General features: G+C 42.1%; 1 protein-coding gene across 1 annotated transcript in view; it reads left to right on the forward strand.

The window, feature by feature from the left end:
* The first annotated feature begins 1,114 nt into the window (after window positions 1–1,114).
* LOC110530987 (uncharacterized) overlaps window positions 1,115–15,785 on the forward strand; it is a 201,203-nt gene continuing 186,532 nt past the window's right edge. The window contains exon 1 of the mRNA XM_036986260.2: window positions 1,115–1,421. The gene's annotated coding sequence lies outside the window, so the exon portion shown is untranslated. The remainder of the gene's footprint in view (window positions 1,422–15,785) is intronic.

The raw sequence follows: 15,785 nt of genomic DNA on the forward strand, positions 1-15,785 counted from the left end.
TCTGTCCATGTGTGTCACTGTCTGTCCTCTGAACATTTTTTCTTGACCTGTGTGCACCTACGTTGTAATCTTTCATTCATAGGTTAGGTTGTAGCAACCTCATGATGGGTATTGGGAAAATGTGAGTATCATGTAGTAGCCTAAACCTATCGATGTTACATTGAACTGGGTGAATGGAATATGAATGACAGTCATCCAACATGCTGTAATAGAAATAAGGCCATGCTCAATATAAACAAATGTGTCCTCCCTCATCTTAAACGGCACCAACCGTCACAGGTTCTCAGTCAACTTACCTGGTAAAATAAGTAAAATAAATACAAATATAAAATAAATAAATATGTTGATGTCTGTCTGCCTGTGTATCATATTACCTGTTTATACCTGACTGTCTGTGTCTTGCTTTGTCTGCCCCCTGTAGCTCCTTGTGCTTGCTATTAGGAGAGGTAAAGAGATATACGAGAGCCACACCCTCACAGGAGGAAACTCCTCCCACATCCATCTCACTTGCTGATGCTGTCCTTCACACACACACACACACACACACACACACACTGAGAGAGAGAGTCTGGAAGGATTGAGATGAACTAAATCATTTGAATGTGTTTCAGTGATAAGGATGTGCGTGATAAGTATGTGTGTGTCTGTAGCATATATGTGGGTGTGTGTGTGTGTGTGTGTGTGGGGGGTTGCACCTCATAGATCCTAGGGGGATAGAAGTGACCTGGGTCATTGGGGAGGAAGGCTTTCCAAGACACCCATCGAGACCTGAGGGGCACACTCTCACAAAGGGAGCACCAGCAAACACACCCTCACCCATAGACAGAGAGCAGAGTGCACACACACACACAGAATCGCTCCCCAGTGGATAAATCAGTCCTTTCATGATCTGTCATCTTGCTGGATTGTGTTTATGTAATGGAGGAGGAATAGTCTCTCCTACTTTTCTAATGGAAATGCAGGACCAGGGCTCTCTCTGCCTTCAACAGGAACTAGTTGGGTGCTAGTTATTCAATATGAACATAAAAATAGATACAAAAACATGAAAATGACAATATGTTGATTATGTTTTTATTATTTTACTGATGATGATGATGATGATGACGATGTTGATGTTGATGACGATGGTCAGTTAACGGACAGGCTAACTGTAATGATGATGACCTGAAACATAGTGGTGAACTGTTAGTCAGAGAGAGACGGCCAGAGAAAGAAAGAGCGAGAGTGTACGTGATGAGAGATTTTAAGACAGCCGTCTTATTATTTGAGAGAGAGAGAGAGAGAGAGAGAGAGAGAGAGAGAGATATGCGATAACAGCGTTTGCCCTGTTCACATTTGACTCAGTTCTTCTCACGAGAGACATGCAGATACAACGACACGCCAGAAACTTCAGACAGCTCCTTAAAGACCGAACTCTGAAGGTAAATGAATCCTTAATTTCATAGAAGGTAATCACGCATGCTGCGCGCTGAGGCGAGGTAATAATTTTTGCGCGGGATATTATAGCGGCACATTATGATGAAACCGATATTTCAACGTTTGAGATTTCGAATGCATGATTTCTTTGTCAGTCTGAATGCATTATATTAGGCACTTGCAAATTATAGGCGAAACGATATTAACGCAACACAAGTGATTATCTTTGATGGCTTGCTAGAAAAACGTGTATTCGAGATGAATGACTTGGTGGATTTATTGTGAACCTTGTTTGTGCGTAATTGCGGGGCTGAAGAGTCGATTACTCCACTTTATTTTGGGCCATTTCATGAACAATAGCCAACGTCTCTTAAATGGTTTCAGACCTGACACACCTACATGTAATTTGGCTGAACTAGGTTACGAGTGCACTGAATTTAGACATTGAAGCACATCTGTTAGGGTATTTTATCATATATTTCATATATTACAATGGCATAACTCCATTAAGTGAACAGGGCACGGGCACGTCTCGGGGTCACTTGGGAGAGACGGACCAGAGCAGAATCAAATTTCCCATGACTGAACCGAGTCCAAGCAGATGGTGCACGCGCATTTCTATCTGTCACGTTAAAAGATCCGCGCGGTAGCAGCAGTCGTACCAAATACAGACACTGTCTGACACCCCGGTGTGCGAGGCAAATATTTTACCTGCCGCATGTGCAATGTCTATGAGGATCAGCGCGTCCCTAATGAAGGTGATCGGCTCAGTATCGCTTCATAAAACCGACTTAATTGCAGTCATGTATTATTCGTACTAAATCGGTAATGACAAGTGTTTGGCTACTGAGAGGTGTCGGACTGGTGAGAGCGCACGCTGACAATACAGTGTTGTGTTTGCGGCTGTGTCTTTAACGTGGTAATGTGGCCAGTGTTCAATCAGCAATGTTGAGTGTATGTGCGTCTATATATATATGTATAGATAGATAGATAGATAGATAGATAGATAGATATCACAGGAGGCTGCTGAGGGGAGGACAGCTCATACTAATGCCCAGAACGGAGCGAATGGAATGGCATGAAACACATTGGAACCATGTGTTTGATTTATTTGATATCAACCCTCCTTATCACGAGCCCGTCCTCCCCAATTAAGGTTCCACCAACCTCTTGTGATATGTGTGTGTGTGCGTGCGTGCGCGGGTTTGAGTGTCCTTTTTGATTTGATTTGATTCTGTAACAAACATTTTCTGAGATTTATGATTTCCCTTTAGCAGTAGGCTATCCACAATTTGTCAAGTTTGAATGTCAATGTGTTTTATTTGCTGTGTTTCACGACTGTATATGTAGTGTATGTGTACAGTAAAGTGGGCTGTGGGTTTAATAGTATGCTATGTATTTGATGTTGTAAAGCCTTGCCTGCTTATAATTTATACAGGGGAGAGTCCAATCCTAAATGCTGATTGGTTAAAAGCGCATTCCAGCGGGTGTCTATTCCACAATTTACCGCCAGATAAATATATTACATTAAAATGTCTATTTACTCTGTTCCATCTGACTGCGCAATCCACTGTCTCCAGGCAGGGAAGTTATAAACTTGATATCCACTATAAAAAGCATCTAAACATTATCTCACTTGTGTTTGTCTAAAAGAAAAATCCAGCGCAATCCACTGTCTCCAGGCAGGGAAATTATAAACTTGATATCCACTATAAAAAGCATCTAAATATTATCTCACTTTTCTTTGTCTAAAATAAATGTGAGATAATGTTTAGATGCTTTTTATAGTGGATATCAAGTTTATAACTTCCCTGCCTGGAGACAGTGGATTGCGCAGTCAGATGGAACAGAGTAAATAGGCATTTTAATGGAATATATTTATCTGGCGGTAAATTGTAGAATAGACACCCGCTGGAATGCGCTTTTAACCAATCAGCATTTAGGATTCTCCCTTCTGTCTGCCTTGACATTTGCAACATTGTTTCAATATTCTAATTCGATCTCCAATTGTCCCATAGTAATGGACATGTAGGGTCAGGAGTCGGGATGAGAGAGAGAGTCAGGCAGCCTTTCTCAGCCAGTTGAAATCATGAATCATCTGACATAATTTTTTATGGATACATACAAAGACATGTCAATTGAAAAAAGGTAAAACGAAACGAAGTGCTGCTAGGTTGCAGTCTTTCCAGCTTCAGTTTGAAGTTATTGTGATAGCTGTGTTGTTGGCTAGTTCCTCTGAACAACATTGTCCTGACGAGGAGCACAGTTTCTATTCCAGGTGAAATCGTGTCTCATTAGCTCATTGTTATGGATGTATCTAAATAAATGTCACAAGAAAACAGTTTAAACAAATGCAGCTACAGTTGTTATTCTGTCTGCACTGTTTGACGTGACCAGTGGCGATTTTAGCATGTAAATCAATCCCCCCCCCCCCCCCCCCAGAAATGTGGGATGCATGCCAGCAAAGCCACTACACAACACAACACATTAATTGCACTATAATGGTGATGAACAGTGCCCACAAACTGTTAGGGCCTACATAAAGCTGTCCCAACAGCAGTCCCAACAGCAGTACCATCACCTTACCACTGCTACACCTGGCTATCAGCAGAGGATTGTCTGGCAGCAAAACAGTTCATTCAGCCTCATTTACTGCATTTAAAAAAACATAGCTGATATGGCTGACTTGCTTAAACAAATGTGTTTTTTTTACTGACAATTGAGATGTACAAAATATAGCATAAGGGGACGACAAGTTGATAAGAGGCAATTCGTAACTTTGATTAAGACATTAATGAGGGAGCTAGGACGGATGTAGTCAATAAAACTATTTGTTCAGCACTTGTGAAATGTACAGCAACAGAATTCAGAACATGGGCCGTTCTTACAGTGTTCTCCCTGTACACCAAGTCAGAACTGTCGGAAAAATAAAGGGGCATATAAGCAGAAAATGAAAGCTTTTACAATATTCGATGATTACATTCTCAAAAACAAGTTATAGGCTACATGTGCACCACCAAGTCAGAACAGTAGGTGAAATTAAGAGGAACTATGAAAAAAAAACAAGGGGCGAATCATGATGACGTCAGTGATCTTCAGGTCATAGCTCTAGAAAGAGGCCCAAGTTCCAGATTTACAATTCCGTGTTGGATGAAAGTTCAAAACGTATTTTCCCATTCGTAGCTCATTTTTCCCGATTTCCCAGTTGTCTTGAAATCACTAAAGTCAGATTTTGCAGTTCCGAGTTAACAGTTGTTTTGAGCGCGGCACAAATCCTGTGTCACGTTTGTTGAATGGAGGAGACCAAGGCGCAGCGAGATATGAATACATCTTCTATTTATTAATGAAGACAAACACTAAACAAACTATACAAAATAACAAAACGAACGTGACGCTATCATACAAAACTGCAGCCACAGGCAACTAGACATAGACAATAACCCACAAAATACCCAAAGAAGATGGCTGCCTAAATATGGTTCCCAATCAGAGACAACGATAAACAGCTGCCTCTAATTGAGAACCAATCTAGGCAACCATAGACATACATAAACACCTAGATGGTAAACAACCCCATAAAACTACAAAACCCCTAGACAGTACAAAAACACAAACATCACCCACGTCACACCCTGACCTGACCTAACCAAAACAATAAAGAAAACAAAGAATACTAAGGTCAGGGCGTGACATCCTGCTTCATCCTGCTTCATTGACAACATGGCCAATATTGAATGTTTATCATTTTAAATTAGGAAAAGAGACCCTTAATCGTAGACTTGGAACCACACAGCCACTCCACTGTTGTTAGCCACTCATTCCTTCCAAACGACTCATTGTTGAATTTGCGATTCCCACCTTGTTGTGTAATGTTTATGTCCAATGGCCAATGAGCACCGATACGTTTTATCTATAATTTCTCTTCATTATTTCTCTTCATATGACAAGGATTAAAAAGGATTTGCCAGTAGATTGTCGACTTGATTCTTGATGACTGCTGGCTAAGATTTTGAATGTATGATGTTGACATGATCAGTCCAATGAAAGCTACTGTAGATGTAATGTGATTTGACATCATTGTATCTGTGGACAATGACCTTGAGCCTTGTTTGATGGGCACTTCTAATGTAACTCTATGGCAGCACCCAATGGGCTTGAATTTTCTAGCTCTACCCTTAGACTTGGCGGTGATGTAGTGTCCCCATGAGTGACAGAACACTTAGGCAATTACGACGTAACACTCCGTATATTCTGCTGGCTTGCCCCACCTCCACAGAAAGCACTGAGCTAGGCTGAAACACCTGCATTTTGGAGCTCCCTTACTCAAGAAAACAAAAAAGATACCATGTTTGTATGCAGCTTTATTAACTAAATGATATATTTTTTTTATATTGTTTTCAAACTGATATGTGATACAAATTAATGGCAAAATAACATGCACATTTTTTTTTGATGAAAATGTGGTGCTCAAAACAGGTGGGGCAGGTCGCCACTGGACGTGACTGTAAGTTATCCGTAGTTGGCTAGCCAGTAAGCAAGGGATAAGAACGTTGCCAACCAGTATGGCAATGGAACATTTAGAACGAAGGACTGGGTAGCGTACGTAGATACAGAACTAAAATACTGAACTAGAGGTCGACCGATTATGATTTTTCAATGCCGATACCGATACCAATTATTGGAGGACCAAAAAAGCCGATGCCGATTAATCGGACAATTTTTAAAATTTATTTGTAAGAATGACAATTACAACAATACTGAATGAACACTTATTTTAACTTAGTATAATACATCAATAAAATCAATTTAGCCTCAAATAAATAATGAAACATGTTCAATTTGGTTTAAATAATGCAAAAACAAAGTGTTGGAGAAGAAAGTAAAAGTGCAATATGTGCCATGTAAGAAAGCTAACGTTTCAGTTCCTTGCTCAGAACATGAGAACATATGAAAGCTGGTGGTTCCTTTTAACATGAGTCTTCAATATTCCCAGGTATGAAGTTTTAGGTTGTAGTTATTATAGGAATTATAGGACTATTTCTCTCTATACCATTTGTATTTCATTAACCTTTGACTATTGGATGTTCTTATAGGCACTTTAGTATTGCCAGTGTAACAGTATAGCTTCAGTCCCTCTCCTTGCTCCTACCTGGGCTCGAACCAGGAACGCATCGACAACAGCTACCCTCGAAGCAGCGTTACCCATGCAGAGCAAGGAGAACAACTACTCAAAGTCTCATAGCGAGTGACGTTTGAAACGCTATTAGCGCGCACCCCGCTAACTAGCTAGCCATTTCACTTCGTTTACACCAGCCTCATCTTGGGAGTTGATAGGCTTGAAGTCATAAACAGCGCAATGCTTGACGCACAACGAAGAGCTGCTGGCAAAACTCACAAAAGTGCTGTTTGAATGAATTCTTACGAGCCTGCTGCTGCCTACCACCAGTCAGTCAGATACTTGTATGCTTGTATGCTTGTATGCTCAGTCAGATAATATGCAACGCAGGACACGCTAGATAGACTAGTAATATCATCAACCATGTGTAGTTAACTAGTGATTATGATTGATTGATTGTTTTTTATAAGATAAGTTTAATGGTAGCTAGCAACTTACCTTGGCGACCTCTATACTGAACGACTGACTCTTGCAACTGAACCAATAGAACTAATGACCAGCCTGTTTGGGTAGCAACCCTAGATTTGTTTCGGGACTATAACTCGTGGAAGGATGAAATAATATGAATAAATTCATCAAAATAAAGTTAATGAAAATATGTCAATCATTATTTGATTATGTTGGTACCCTGTTGTATAAAAGTGATAATGCCCTCGAAGCCGGTGTTTGGAGGATATATTGGCATTGTTTGCCAGCACTCGACTTCGTCTCGGGCCAAACAACACCTGTGCCAATATATCCTCCAAACACAGGCTTCTTGGGCATTATCACTTAAATGAGCCTCTGTAGATGGCATAATTCTAATTCCATCAAAACTACATCAAAACTACCCCCCTCTCTTTCTCTCTCTCTCGCACCCACCCACCCACCCACCCACCCACCCACCCACACACACACACACACACACACTTGTGTGTCACTGTGGCATTAACAAATACTTTATGTGGGTTATAGTGCATCTGTCACGCCCTGACCTTGTTGTGGGTGATGTTGTCAGTTTCTGTTTACCTGTTTTTTGTGAAGCTTTCACTTTATTAAAAGATGTGGAATTACATGCATGCTGCACCTTGGCTCATCTATGACAGGGAGTTTGAAGACAGTGAACGTGACAGCATCTTTATGGCCCCTGTCGTGTCTTTAGCTATGCCAGATTAAGTGATATGACATGCTATTCTATAAAATCATTTCTCTGTAATTGATATTACCTGATTAAGCTAATCAGGTGAATGTAATTAACTAGAAAGTCAGGGAACCACGAAATAATGTTTATAGAGCAGTTATCTTCCGAATAAACTCTTAAAGACCTAGTAATCTTTTGCATCAATAGCAGTCAATATTTAATCGTCATTTTATTCAGTCTCATCTGAAAGTTGTAAATTCTTGGTTATCTTCACGAACCCTGGCTAACAAGTTGAATCAGCAATACAAAATTTGGTTTCATTATTTATTTACTAAATACCTAAATAATCACACAGAATGGATCATACATTGATTACAAATGATGTCATAAAGAAAACGTCCCTGGTGGTCTGAACAGATACGACGGCTGGTTACACAAAGAGAGGGGGTTGGGTTTGAGTGAAAGAGCGGGAAGACTGAGTAACAAAGGGAGAAGCTATGCTATCGTAAATACAGAATCTTATGTATTCTAAATAACCACCCATTTGAAAAAGGAGAATGCAATAAATATTTACTCTGAGCTGCGCTTTGGTAGATTGGTCATCGGTGGAAGGCCGGTTTGTCCTTTATGGATCTCAGGTCCTCTGAAGAATGTCTAGTGGTGAATTGGAGCTTGGTAGATTGGGTACTCTGTCTGTCCTCTCCTAGCCCACGTTTAACGGGTGGAGGGGGTAGCACTTCTTTAGTGAATAAGAGTTCCAAGTTCATACCAAGTTGCCATGCTATATGCTCATGCTATATTCTGGCTGGTATAGTCGAAATTCATCCTTCCGGCATGTAGGTCGTCACCTTCACATTGAAATTCAATGCTAATTTCGTTAGGTTCTCTAAGGTTGGCTTAGTTCTGTAGGTGGTCTTTGTCCTTTCAACGTGGGGATCTCAAGTCCATACGTCCTTGGAACAGCTTATTATCTGAGCCCTTTTTTAACGTAGGACTGTCGCACTAACATCCTCGGAACAGAAAGTTACATTTTCGTCAAGGGATTTATATAGGAGGGGAAAGAAGGTGCGTGTTTCATAGTTTCTAAACAATGTCTGTTCACATGGGCAGGGCCACTGAGTTGAGCATAGGTCACTCATGAAAACCCAATTCTCTCATTTGGAAGCTAAAATGACATTTCATCTTTTCACAAATAGTTTCATATTTAAACATTTAAATTGCACAACAATTCCATGTGAATCTGAATGTGTAGACTTTACAAGATACAGTTTGTGTCCTCCTATCATCAGTAATCATGTCTCAGACACCAACTGAACTGACATCATATTCATTAAGTCCCAACGCATATTTTCAACTGGTTGGATTACCGAAATATGGTTCCGTTTCCCATCTTTTGATGTCACCAGAATCTCTATATTAACAAAGGGCTTTTTCATGAGTCAAGAGAGAGAGAGAAACGGGGGGGTATTTATGGGGGTCATAAACCTCCCCCACTCAGGCCATCGTCATGACACCCCATATAATCTCTTTAATCACAGCTGTATGAAGCACAAAATGTATTTTACTGATGTATCAGTGTGCTGTATATGGAACACACAGGAAGTCGATTTTAGAATATGTGCTTGTGATTTAATACCTGTAGATAAAGCATATATGTTTGGGTGACTATGCCTGTGTGGATTTGTTTTGTTTACGTGTATTTCTGTGTTTGGCTGTGTGCACAGCTTTTCCTGTGCTTACACATTCAGTTTTGACCCGGCTTTGCCCTAGCAATGAAAGATCTTGTGGGAATACCTCAAGGGACATCAGACATCAAACAAATGCTCTCTGCTAATTTGGTTAAAACAAAGCACAACAATCTTTGTCAGCATTAAGCTCGTAATTGTTTACACCAACAAGCTCTTGTATGTACCCTGAGTGAGACATGTAAGAGGTAGGAGGGAAAGCGAGAGAGAGAGGGGGAGCGAGAGAGAGAGGGGGGGGGAGCGAGAGAGAGAGGGGGGGGAGAGGAAGAGAGAAAGAAGGAGAGAGGAAGGGTAGCCATGTGTGGATAGACATGACACATTGACTCAGTGACTTATGTCAGCTATAAAGCGGCTAGGAGAGGGGAGGCTGAAAGAGAGGTGCTGCTGTTGTGACATCGAGCACTCACCACCTCCCATTACCGGACATTACTGTTTATTACAACAGACAGTGGAGGGAGGAGACAGATGAAGGGAGAGAGATGGATGGACACCAAGATTGAGATAGAAGGGCCAAGGTGAGAGTGAGGGAACGAGACATGGAGAGAGGAAGTGTTCGAGAGCGGTGAGGTCATGCAGATCCAGCCCTGCGAATCGGAATCCTCCCTTGCTGTGATTCTAGAACGTTGCTCCTATAACAACATTACAGCCGTGATCTCAAGTGGCGCTAAAGTGTTTTGCTGTCCACATAAATTAAAAAGTAATTTTTTCTTAGAGAGCCGCGTCGCTAGTGGCAGTCACTCATAGACAATGGAGGGAGACTCTCGAATCATGCATCTTCTCCTCAGGCTACTCTCTGTAGACGTTTAACAGAGGGTATAAGACACAGCACCCCAAGGCTCTTATTCAACAACATGTCTATTAAAGACTTGGAGCCGAGCTGGGACTGCACTGTTAACGGGGGAGGGCTAATCAATGTATTGTAATCCCTTACTTATACCAAACCAAATAGTATTGAAGACCTACAGTCTACCACCCTGGGGTGTGTAGTGCAGAGAGGGAAAAGGAAGTGACTGTTGTTATAGACATCTACCAATTCATTAGCAATCAATTCAGCAAAACAAACTAGACGCCTAGCCCCTCTGTTGGAATAGCCCCTCTGTTGGAATAGCCCCTCTGTTGGAATAGCTCCTCTGTTGGAATAGCCCCTCTGTTGGAATAGCTCCTCTGTTGGAATAGCCCCTCTGTTGGAATAGCCCCGCTGTTGGAATAGCCCCGCTGTTGGAATAGCCCCTCTGTTGGAATAGCCCCTCTGTTGGAATAGCCCCTCTGTTGGAATAGCCCCTCTGTTGGAATAGTCCCTCTGTTGGAATAGTCCCTCTGTTGGAATAGTCCCTCTGTTGGAACAGCCCCTCTGTTGGAACAGCCCCTCTGTTGGAATAGCCCCTCTGTTGGAATAGCCCCTCTGTTGGAATAGTCCCTCTGTTGGAATAGTCCCTCTGTTGGAACAGCCCCTCTGTTGGAATAGCCCCTCTGTTGGAATAGCCCCTCTGTTGGAATAGCCCCTCTGTTGGAATAGCCCCTCTGTTGGAATAGTCCCTCTGTTGGAATAGCCCCTCTGTTGGAATAGCCCCTCTGTTGGAATAGCCCCTCTGTTGGAATAGCCCCTCTGTTGGAATAGCCCCTCTGTTGGAATAGCCCCTCTGTTGGAATAGCCTCTCTGTCAAACACTCACAGTGTTCCCTGAAGTCATCTCAGAGAGAGATTATTTATTGCTCATATTCCCACTCGAATTGCTGTGGGGGAAATGGGCCTTCTGAGTCCCATGTTGCCAGGGATACCCAGAGTCACTCACTCACTCACTCACTCATGCTGTTCAGTCAGAAAATATAATTAACATTGTGCCTCCTTGGTGTCACCTTATAGAAGTCTAACTGTTGAAGCCATATTGCAGCCTTTGACTCTTCTGCAGTCACAGATATGTTTAAACCTGACAGACAGATATCTTCCCCAATGTCTCTACATATAGAAGTGATGGTTCAATACATGCATTATAACACTCTGCTGTGACTCTCCTCCCAGTCAAGCCTGTGAAGCAGAAACACATAGTCATTCCCTGGGGTCGCCTTTTATAGAAATGGATGTGGAGGAGCCTGTTCTCCTCAGGGTTGGATGCTGCTGTTGTTGCTGCTGGAGCTTGTCATGGTCTGATTGTACACAGGCGACTCTGGCTGTTCTGCCTTCTCCTGAACACAGTGTGGGAGGATGCAGCTGGCCCACTGTGCCAAGCCCAGGGAGGAGGTCTCTTTTGTGGCTGGAGCATGTAACGTTAGAGTTGTGGGGCTGGAGTGTGGCAGGCACGCGGGGCACCCAGCCCCTTCCTGCTTTCTGAGATGGACGTGAACCAGCTGTCTCGCTTGCCGCTCGGATTATAGAGGATTTCCTCATGAAAATGTACAGTGGTCCGCTCTGCTGGAGACGTCATTGTATAGGGAGATAGGGAGTGTACCTCGCAGTGGGGGCTCACCCAGAAGTGTGTGTGTGATGGAAGTGTGCAAAGGTGGAACCAAGTCACTATTATTTGAGTCACAAGCAAGTCACAAGGTCCGAGTCCCAAGTAGAATGGGTCAACTGACATTTACTCCTCCGCCACCTGTTGCACGCTCTACAACCACTGTGATTATTATTTGACCCTGCTGGTCACCTATGAACATTTGAACATCTTGAAGAACAATCTGGCCTCAATGGCCATGTACTCTTTTAATCTCCACCCGGCACGAAGAGGACTGGCCACCCATCAGAGCCTGGTTCCTCTCTAGGTTTCTTCCTAGGTTCCTGCCTTTTTTAGGGAGTTTTTCCTAGCCACCGTGCTTCTACATCTGCATTGTTTGCTGTCTGGGGTTTTAGGCTGGGTTTCTGTATAGCACTTTGTGAAATCTGTTGGTGTAAAAAGGCTTCATAAATACATTTGATTGAACATACATTTGAATGGGTCGTGTATCGAGTCACGTCAAGTCACAGGTTTTTTAAAAGTTAAGTAAAAAACTAATCTACACGCAATGCCTTGTTCAGGTACAAATCGTTGTCTATTTATTAATGCTACCAGACAGCCATTTTCATTATTTTGTCTACAACACATTTTGATTATGTAATAATACATTTTAACAACTAATTTAAAATGAAAGGTTTCATAAGTAAATGATTGACAATCAATTTTGACATACCAAAAGACCAGTAGGCCTATGCTAGTAATTATTGCTTGATGCCCCATTGCTGATGAGCTTGCAAAGTAAACCGTTCATATGTTTGATCACCAAACAATCTTTGGAGCTGCATAGTTATTTATGGAAATCCTCTCTTCCTACAATTTAACATTTGCGCTAAAAACACACACCGAGGCAAAAAAGGTTGATCAAAGCGGAATGAAGGCGGGATCTGCATTGAATAGCAATGGTGTGGGCATTAATTTCCCGATTCCGCTTTGTCCAAGTTTATTTGCCGCTAGTCTGTGAATCTGTGAGTGATAGTATGCTGTTCGAGATTGCGCAGTTTGAAAATGTACCAGCCTGAATGGCATGATGCGCTGTTCCACTTTGTCAAATGACGGTTTGTAAAGGTAATGAAAAGTAATGGAAATTAGTTTCATAATTGTTTTTCATGTCATTCCTGAAAGCACACTTTTAAAAATGATCAATCAATTACAAATCTGCATATCAGCCATTATCGGAACGACCCTTCTGTGCGTGTCCGTGGTGCTGCGGGATATTTCAGCAGCACGTATACAATAATGACAGACTAACTAGATCACCAATTCAAAACATAACTAACTTAACTATAGCTAACTAAGCATTCATTTAGTTGTTGCCTTTCCACCAGCACTGTAGAGCCTACATAAATCTGCACCGTTGGAAAACTGGTATTTCCCTCTATTAAACAGTAACCATGTAATTGCGACAATGTAAAAAAAATATTCCAAGAATAGCCTAATTGATAAATAACTTACTGTGCATAGATCACCACTGAAACATGAATATTTAAGCCTTATATATAAACATGTTTAGTTAGATACCTTTGAAGTAGTTTACCTTAGCCATTTGATCACTGATTTATTGAATGCGGGAATCATTTTATAAAGACACAAGTATTTAGTTGTAAATGCTGAAAAAGCCCAGCCTGGACACCCAGATTGAGGGTTGACCACGTGTTGACAACATGTGATTAACAGTGCAGTTCTATGTGGGGGCTAAGTATCATGTTCAAGGGGAAAATGGCAGGAGATGGTAGGTCTACATGGGATCAGACACAGCAGCTATCCAGTGTCAATAATGCTTACTTTCTCATGTAGGCTATAATAATAGTCAGGAAAATTTGGTTACAAATCATGGAAAATGTGTATAAACCGTTAACAGTAACAGAAAACCCTTTTGCAATTATGTTAGCACAGCTGAAAACTGTTCTGATTAACTAGTCATTCTATTCTTGTTCTGATGAAGGCTATTCCATGCGGAAATTGCCAAGAAACTGAAGATCTTGTACAACGCTGTGTTCTACTCCCTTCACAGAACAGAGCAAGCTGGCTCTAACCAGAATAGAAAGTGGAGTGGGAGGCCCCGGTGCACAACTGAGCAGGAGGACAAGTACATTAGAGTGTCTAGTTTGAGAAACAGACGCATCACAAATTTATTAAATAATACAAGCAAAACCCCTGTCTCAACGTCAACAGTGAAGAGGCGACTCTGGGATTTCTCGCATGGAATAGCCATTTCTCAGAACAAGAATAGACTGACAAGTTTCAGAAGAAAGGTCTGTTTCTGGCCATTTTGAGCCTGTAATCGAACCCACAAATGCTGATGCTCCAGATACTCAACTGGTCTAAAGAAGGCCAGTTTTATTGCTTCTTTAAATCAGCACAACAGTTTTCAGCTGCGCTAACATAATTGCAAAAGGGTTTTCTAATGATCAATTAGCCTTTTAAAATGATAAACTTGGATTAGCTAACACAACGTGCCATTGGAACACAGGAGTGATGGCTGCTGATATTGGGCCTCTGTACGCCTATGTAGATATTCCAGCTACAACAGTAAGTCAAGTCATTTCAATATTATCGCTTGCACAGTGCTCCTTGGGATGTTTAAAGCTTGGGAAATCTTTTTGTATCCAAATCCGGCTTTAAACTTCTTCACAACAGTATCTCGGACCTGCCTGGTGTGTTCCTTGTTCTTCATGATGCTCTCTGCGCTTTTAACGGACCTCTGAGACTATCACAGTGCAGGTGCATTTATACGGAGACTTGATTACACACAGGTGGATTGTATTTATCATCATTAGTCATTTAGGTCAACATTGGATCATTCAGAGATCCTCACTGAACTTCTGGAGAGAGTTTGCTGCACTGAAAGTAAAGGGGCTGAATAATTTTGCACGCCCAATTTTTCAGTTTTTGATTTGTTAAAAAAGTTTGAAATATCCAATAAATGTCGTTCCACTTCATGATTGTGTCCCACTTGTTGTTGATTCTTCACAAAAAAATACAGTTTTATATCTTTATGTTTGAAGCCTGAAATGTGGCAAAAGGTCGCAAAGTTCAAGGGGGCCGAATACTTTCGCAAGGCACTGTAGCTTGTATAAAACAAAATCCCTTTCAGTTTCACACTAGTGACCCCCCCTAAAACTTCCTCACTGCGCTAGCTCACTCAACCTGTGTTCATTGACAGTTTGCTGGTCCAATCAGATGGCTGAGTGTGTGTTTCACTTAGCTAACAATTTTTTTTGCAAGTGCAGTACTGTCTCTGGCTGCTCATGCCTGCTACATTACGGCCAAGATCCTTTTTACATGTACATTCGGATAGCCAAGTTTGCTTCGCCCTCATGTTGGTGCTAGCAAGCTAGCAAGCAGGCTAGGTAGTGCTAGATATTAACAGCCAATCCATGGAACGCAATGTCGCCGAGTATTTGCATAAAGTTCAACTTTCCCCAACTTTGGCCCTGCCCTGTTCACGCTCCCTCGCCCATGCTTGCGTTGCCCAAGGGTCATCCAACCACTTCGTTTCATCGCCCCCACCATGCAAGGTGGATTTCCGGTGTTAGATTACTTTGCGTTGGGTTACCGTCTAGCAGGCTGGCTGCTTGGAGAGTAATCCATGGAGACTCTGTGCAATAAATTGAGTGACAAAACATTACAAAACCTGGGGCCTCCCGGGTGGCGTAATGGTCTAAGGCACTGCATCGCAGTGCTAGCTGTGTCACCAGAGATTCTGGGTTTGAGCCCAGGCTCTGTCGCAGCTGGCCGCGACCGGGAGGTCCACGACGCTGGGGCAGGGATATTCTTGTCTCATTGCACACTAGTGTCTCCTGTGGCGGGCTGGGCACAGTGCGCGCTGACCAGGTCACC

Source organism: Oncorhynchus mykiss, chromosome 8, assembly GCF_057628025.1.
Source record: "Oncorhynchus mykiss isolate SJ-2025 chromosome 8, ASM5762802v1, whole genome shotgun sequence".
In the NCBI taxonomy this organism is placed as follows: Eukaryota; Metazoa; Chordata; class Actinopteri; order Salmoniformes; family Salmonidae; genus Oncorhynchus; species Oncorhynchus mykiss.